The sequence below is a fragment of the Sinocyclocheilus rhinocerous genome, unplaced genomic scaffold (assembly GCF_001515625.1).
Source record: "Sinocyclocheilus rhinocerous isolate Xijiao unplaced genomic scaffold, SAMN03320098_v1.1 scaffold200, whole genome shotgun sequence".
Taxonomy (NCBI): domain Eukaryota; kingdom Metazoa; phylum Chordata; class Actinopteri; order Cypriniformes; family Cyprinidae; genus Sinocyclocheilus; species Sinocyclocheilus rhinocerous.
The window spans coordinates 2,347,487-2,355,035 of record NW_015641014.1 but is presented as its reverse complement, the minus strand read 5'-3'; the positions used below and the strand labels follow the sequence as shown (position 1 = coordinate 2,355,035).

Genomic DNA, 7,549 nt, shown 5'->3' with positions numbered 1-7,549 from the left:
CCTCTTTATTTTATTGTGCTTATATTACTTTGTCAGATAAGGCTTCAGCGATAGCTAATACAGAGAGGTCATTCACAGTTCTGCTGACTCAATCATAACACATAGATGAAATTAATTATAATGTAGGAGATGGATTTTAGCCCTTGTACTATCTGTGAATAATATTTGGCTATAGCAAGTCCTAATACTATGGATTGTTCTACACCAAAAGCAAAGAATTTAAAATACTTAAAGATTCATGAAAGCACATGCTGTCAGGAAATAATCAAACTAAAGGAAACATTACAAAAGAACTGATATTTCCAGCCAGTACTTCACTCACATTTTACTTTCTTTCTGAATAAAACCATACAAAAATATCTCATTATATAAGCAGTCACAAATGCAAATATCAAAAGTGTCGCCATTAAAGTTATAATAACATCTATAGAGTGGTACTCAATCCAGGACATTCTGAAAGACTGTGCTCGTAAATGAGGAGCTCCTCTGTTTCTCATGACAAACTCAATCCAGAAGACAGCACGATCAAGAGGTTTCATTGGCTGGTCATGGTGCAGCTTGGACAGTCTCTGCATGTTCTCCTTGTAAGATGGGTTATGCAACACCTCCATTAATGCCTCTAGAAACACAGTACTGTCTAAAGTTGCAATATCTACAATTTTTGCTGTTCCTTTTGCTTGCATCCTGGAGAGATTGTCAGGTTGGTCAAAAGCTAAAGGAAGGCCCACAATAGGCACTCCATGGTAGATGGCTTCCTGAACCCCATTGGTGCCTCCATGTGCTACAAACAGTTTAGTTTGAGGATGTCCGAGCAGGTCATTCTGGGGGAGCCAGTCCACAATCAGAGTATTGTTACCAAGATTGTCAGGTTTTGGTCCTGTGTGTCTCCAAATAACCTTTTGAGGCAGTTGGGCAAAAGCTGCAGCAATCTCATCATTGATTTCACTCAGAAGCTGACCAAAAACAGTTCCTAAAGTCATGATGATGACCCCATGCTCTCCTGAGCTCTGCACAAACTTCTCAAGTTCATCTGAAAGTGGCTTAGCTGGTTTGCACTGGAAGCCGCCCATGTAGACAACATTTGACATTGTGGGTCGTGGAAACTCAAAAGTAAAATCATTTCTCATGAGCCAGATATCTGCATTCTGGAGGAGGGAGAAGAAATCAACATTGGGGCCAAAATACTTCTGGGAGAACTCTTGGTAAGGAGAACCAAAGTACTTGGAACTTTTATAAAGAATCATTATATATGTCAACACATTCATGACTCTCTGACTCAATGTCATCTTGTCGGTAAGCTGTAACCCTGTAACAGGTATATATGAGAGAGGAGATGGAGCAATATCAAAATGGGCTTCGCCGTACATAGTCCACCGGACATTAAACACAAGAGGAAGGCCAAGACGGTGTGCCAGTAACACTCCACCTCCAAAAGCAGGATCCGTAAGAACAAGATCATATGCAGTATCTTTCAAAAAATTCATCAAGGTCTCATTTTCAAACATGGCAGCTGTCATATTGCATATTTGCTGATGAAACTCCGTAAATTTCCTATAAACTTCATCAGCAAGTGCTATTGCATTCCAAAATGATCTACCTTGTCTCTGCATTTTAAGTAGGTGAGGGAGAAACTTCTCCATGAAGTCATTGTCAAATTCACCAGTGTCTACAGTAATAGAAGTGTAGAGAGGAGACTGTTCCTTAATGTACCAGCTACTAGAACCTCGGACCACTGTGATATTGTGACCTTTTGCATTCAACTCCACAATAAGGATCTTCATATTGATCCAGTGGCTTCCATCCACAGGGACGACCAGAACTTTACCAGCATAAGAGCTTGACAGAGCAGATAACAGGATGAATAAACCAAGAAGGGTGGAGTGATACATCTTCACTGATGACCTTTGATGAGAAAGAATATTACAGAGAATTAAAAGAGTACACAAGATTTCACAAAATACAACAATAAATAAAATAATGTCCTGACATATCATGAAACTCAGTGTTAAAAACATAATACCTTCTATTTCAGGTTATTATCTCTAGATTGCAAGGCAGAAGAAATAAAGTCATACACGATTGGAATGACCTGAGTGTGAGTAAATGATGACAGAATTTAAATTTTTGGGTGAACAAATCCTCAAAAACAATCAAAATACTCTCATACTGCATTAAAAATAAAGTTAGGTACTACCTCTGTAAGTGTTAGTGTTACAGAGGAGGCTCTCGTACCGCCTCCTCCGCACCACCAGAGGGAACCGTCTCCCGAATATTAGTCATTCCCATTCGGACTTCAATTCCCATCACCCCTCATGCCTGGGACTGATTAATCATCCACACCTGCACCTCATATACACACACACACACATATAAACCACTCACACACACAGACTCTCTGCGAAGTCTTGATTTGCCCTGGCTGTCATTTCCGAGTGTTATACCCGTGTTTGATTTTCTGTGCATCTGTTCTTGGAGTGTTTCCCGTTACTCTGATTGTTATCTGCCTGCCCCGACTTGGATTGTTTCACGTGGACTCTGATTGCTTGCCACCTGCCCCGATCTCTCGCCTGGTACACGACTCTGTCTCAGCCTTGTCTCTGCTGTTCTACCTTGCCGGTATTTGACCCTGTATTGTCTGACTATTCTAATAAAAGCTGCAAATGGATCCACACGCTTCTGACTTGTCACAACAGTTAGGGAATGCAGTTAGCATCAACAACTGATTTTTCCAAGTTTTACAATGTAGAAGAATCGGAGATTGTTAATATGTGTATTTGTCAGCTTTCCTTTTACATGAATATTTATTGTAGTACTTGGGCAGACAAAAGCTTAACCAAAACTGATAAAGAGAAGCCTTCATTGTAGCAGGTCACAATACAATTATTTATTGGACACTAACAGCCAAAAATGCAGCTTCAAACAGTTGATACAAAATTACCAACAAATCAAAGGGAAAACTGAATTGGCTTTGGATTGCACTTTCTGTCTCATGCTTTGGATTATTATGATTATTATGTTTACATTTAGAATCAAGAGACCCTAATAATAAAAAAAAAAACTTCAGATTTCCAGAAAAACACATGCTATCACAATCAGAAGACATAGATGTTATTTCCTGCCTGTGCATCGCTCATGTTTTATTTTATTTTGATACAAACTCTAAAAATATATCTAATTACATACACAGTGACAAAGGCAAAAGTGAAAAGTGTCGCCATTAAAGTCAAAATAACATCTATAGAGTGGTACTCAATCCAGGACATTCTGAAAGACTTTGTTCGTAAATGAGGAGCTCCTTTGTTTCTCATGACAAACTCAATCCAGAAGACAGCACGATCAAGAGGTTTCATTGGCTGGTCATGGTGCAGCTTGGACAGTCTCTGCATGTTCTCCTTGTAAGATGGGTTATGCAAAACCTCCTTTAATGCATCTAGAAACACAGTACTGTCTAAAGTTGCAAAATCTACAATTTTTGCTGTTCCTTTTGCTTGCATCCTGCAGAGATTGTCAGGTTGGTCAAAAGCTAAAGGAAGGCCCACAATAGGCACTCCATGGTAGATGGCTTCCTGAACTCCATTGGTGCCTCCATGTGCTACAAACAGTTTAGTTTGAGGATGTCCGAGCAGGTCATTCTGGGGGAGCCAGTCCACAATCAGAGTATTGTTACCAAGATTGGCAGGTCGTGGTCCTTTGTGTCTCCAAATAACCTTTTGAGGCAGTTGGGCAAAAGCTGCAGCAATCTCATCATTGATTTCACGCAGAAGCTGACCAAAAACAGTTCCTAAAGACATGATGATGACCCCATGCTCTCTTGAGCTCTGCACAAACTTCTCAAGTTCATCTGGAAGTGGCTTAGCTGGTTTGCACTGGAAGCCACCCATGTAGACAACATTTGGCATTGTGGGTCGTGGAAACTCAAAAATGAAATCATTTCTCATGAGCCAGATGTCTGCATCCTGGAGGAGGGAGAAGAAATCAACATTGGGGCCAAAATATTTCTGGGAGAACTCTTGGTAAGGAGAACCAAAGTACTTGGAATGCTTATAAAAAAACACCATATATGTCAACACGTTTCTTACTCTCTGACTGAATGTCATCTTGTCAGTTAGCTGTAACCCTGTAACAGGAATATATGAGAGAGGAGATGGAGCTACAATAAAGTGACCTTCACCGTACATGGTCCAGCGGACATTAAACACAAGAGGGAGGCCAAGGCGGTGTGCCAGTAACACTCCAGCTCCAAAAGCAGGATCCGTAAGTACAATATCATGTGTAGCATCTTTTAATGAATTCATTAAGATCTCATTTTCAAACATTGTAGCTGTCATATTGCATATTTGCTGTTGAATTTCTCTAAATCTGCTATAAAACTCTTCAGCAAGTGCCATTTCGTTCCAAAATTATCTTCCTTGTCTCTGGATCTGGAGTAAACGGGGGAGAAAGTTCACTATAAAGTCATCGTCATGCTTTCCAGTGTCTACAGTAATAGAAGTGTAGAGAGGAGACTGTTCCTCAATGTACCAGCTTCTAGAACCTCGAACCACAGTGATATTGTGACCTTTTGAATGTAACTCCACAATAAGGACCTTCATATTGATCCAGTGGCTTCCATCCGCAGGGACGACCAGAACTTTACCAGCGTTACATCCTGACAGAGCAGATAACAGGATGAACAAACCAAGAAGGGTGGAGTAATGCATTTTCATTCACAACCTTCAATAAGAAAGAATATAATCTGAATTAATATGGCATAGAGTAAATTATATTTCACATTTCAATTCGTTTTTAAAAATATGATGGAATTACACATTCAGTCTGTAATATTTCAGTTAGTTCTGTACAGTTCTTAGACCGTTGTACAATTGGATCGCCTCTGTCTTTTGGATGTGCTCAACAGCAATGCCATTTGTAATATGATTAATATTAGATGAAGCCAATTTAACATTACATTACAATTAATAATGGCATTATTTAGGTTTCTTACTGCAACTTTGCAGAAATCAGACTGGTACAATTTCTGTTTAAAGACAATTTAAAAAGACTAAGGACAGACTTTTAAACTGCATGTAAACACAGTTAGTGACTCGATCATGAAGTCAGAGAAGTTCACCAAGATTTCCGTTATAAATATTTACCTCTACTGAGGCTACCAACCATAAATGCAGTTCCAAACAGTCATTACGAAATTCAGTAAATTCCTGATAATTAATTTGCTGTGAATTATAATTTTAATTTCACTGAAAAGTTTTTACAAATCCAGCAAGAATATTTTTTAACAATGAACTCCCACAATAGTAATTTCTATCATGTACGTTTAACCTTCTTTTTGAATAAAACTCTAAAAAGATATCGAATCACATATATAAACAAAAATGCAAATATGAAAAGTGCTGCCGTTAAAGTCAAAATAACATCTATAGAGTGGTACTCAATCCAAGACATTCTGAAAGACTGTGTTCGTAAATGAGGAGCTCCTCTGTTTCTCATGACAAACTCAATCCAGAAGACAGCACGATCAAGAGGTTTCATTGGCTGGTCGTGGTGCAGCTTAGACAGTCTCTGCATGCTCTCCTTGTAAAATGGGTTATGCAAAACCTCCTTTAATGCCTCAAGAAACACAGTCCTGTCCAAAGTTGCAATATCTACAATTTTTGCTGTTCCCTTCGCTTCCATTCTGAAGAGATTGTCAGGCTGATCAAAAACTAAAGGTACACCCAAAATGGGCACTCCATGGTAGATGGCTTCCTGAACTCCATTGGTTCCTCCATGTGCTACAAATGCTTTAATCTGGGGATGTCCAAGCAGGTCATTCTGGGGGAGCCAGTCTACAAGTAAAGTGTTGTTACCAAGGGTCATAGGCCGAGGACCTGTATATCTCCAAATCACTTTTTGAGGAAGCTGAGCAAAAGCTGCTGCTATGTCATTGGTGACATCTTGTGGAAGCTGAGCAACAAGGGTGCCTAAAGACATGACAATGACTCCATGCTTCCCTGAGCTCTGCACAAATTCCTCAAGATCAGTTGGAAGTGGCTTGGCGGGTTTACACTGGAAGCCACCCATATAGACGATATTGGGCATTGTGGGTCGTGGAAACTCAAAGGTAAAGTCATTTCTCATAAGCCAGATATCTGCATCTTGGAAAAGGGAGAAATAATTAACACTGGGACCAAAATGTTTGAGACAGAAAGGAGTATAGATGGGGTCAGTGACGACTGCAATCTGGAATCGGGTAAACAAGTAAGTCAAAACATTTTTGACACGTTGGAGAAATGACATCTTGTCTGTTAACTCTGCTCCTGGGACAGGAACATAAGACAGAAGGGAAGGAGCAAGGGCGAAATGTCCCTCTCCCTGAATGGTCCACCGAACATTGAAAACCAAAGGAATATTAAACTTGTAAGCTAGGATTGCACCACCTCCGGAAGCTGGGTCTGCTAGCACCACATCATACTTAGTGTCTTGGATTGATTTCATAATGTCCTTGTCCTCTAACATTCTCTCTATCATCTGCATCATATATTCATGCATGCTTTTAAACTTCTTGATGATTTCATACTCCAGCTGAAGGCGGTTCCAAATAGAAGACCCTTCTCTTCTAATCTTCAAGAGACGGCCAATCAATAAACCAAAAAACTCCTCATCAAATCCTCCTGTGTTTGGAATGGTGATGGAATTGTAGAAGGGAGACTCCTCCTTGATATACCAACTGTTGGAGGCTCTAATCACAGTCACATTGTGACTTCTGCTATGCAGTTCCTCGATCAGGACCTTCATGTTGACCCAGTGACTTCCGTCTAGTGGAAACACCAGCACTTTACCGCCGTCTATTCCAGATAATATGCATAACAGCGACAACAAACTAAGAGGTGCTGAACGGAGCATCTTCGTACACAACCTTTAAAAACAAAACAAAAGATGTCAGTGAATGGTTATAGAAGAATTAAAGGGGGTCATGAACTGAGAAGTCGACATTCCCTTGATCCTTTGACTTATAAGAGGTCATTGTACTATAATAACATCTAAATTTCAGAACACAAAACTTTCTCGTTAGTCTAAAAACAGCTTATATTGAAGCCAATCTGCCAAAACGACAGGTTGTGGAATGTGCCCTTCTATGAGGTAATAGTGTGGCTAAACACAGCCTCTGCAGAAAATCAACGCCTGCTTCTACATCGCTGCCTGTTTAGCCCCGCCCACCGACTCGCACATGTAGTGTAAATAACGAGAGGCAACCGCACAGATCTACTCAGAAACCAAACAATAAAGATGCGCCGAAAACAACAAGACACTGTGTAGTGCCAAGTTCTGGAAAAACAGTCTTTGCATTGCCTTTCTTCTGATCGCTGCATTAGGAAAGAGTGGATTAATAAAAAAAAATTATAATAATTAATATAATATAATTTATGCATTTAGCAGACGCTTTTATCCAAAGCGACAGTGCATTCAGGCTATAAATTTTTTTACCAGTATGTGTGTTGGATTCAGGCACGTGCACACATAGACATAAAAGGGGGCTTAAGCACCTGCCCTTTTTGTTCCTCGAGAGAAA

The 7,549-nt window shown here is 39.9% G+C and overlaps 3 pseudogenes; all 3 read right to left on the bottom strand.

Moving 5' to 3' along the window:
- The window catches only part of LOC107753609 (UDP-glucuronosyltransferase 2A3 pseudogene), a 9,069-nt pseudogene continuing 1,520 nt past the window's right edge, over positions 1–7,549 (bottom strand).
- LOC107753610 (UDP-glucuronosyltransferase 2A3 pseudogene) overlaps positions 2,175–7,549 on the bottom strand; it is a 6,850-nt pseudogene continuing 1,475 nt past the window's right edge.
- Positions 4,707–7,549, bottom strand: part of LOC107753664 (UDP-glucuronosyltransferase 2A1 pseudogene) — a 4,325-nt pseudogene continuing 1,482 nt past the window's right edge.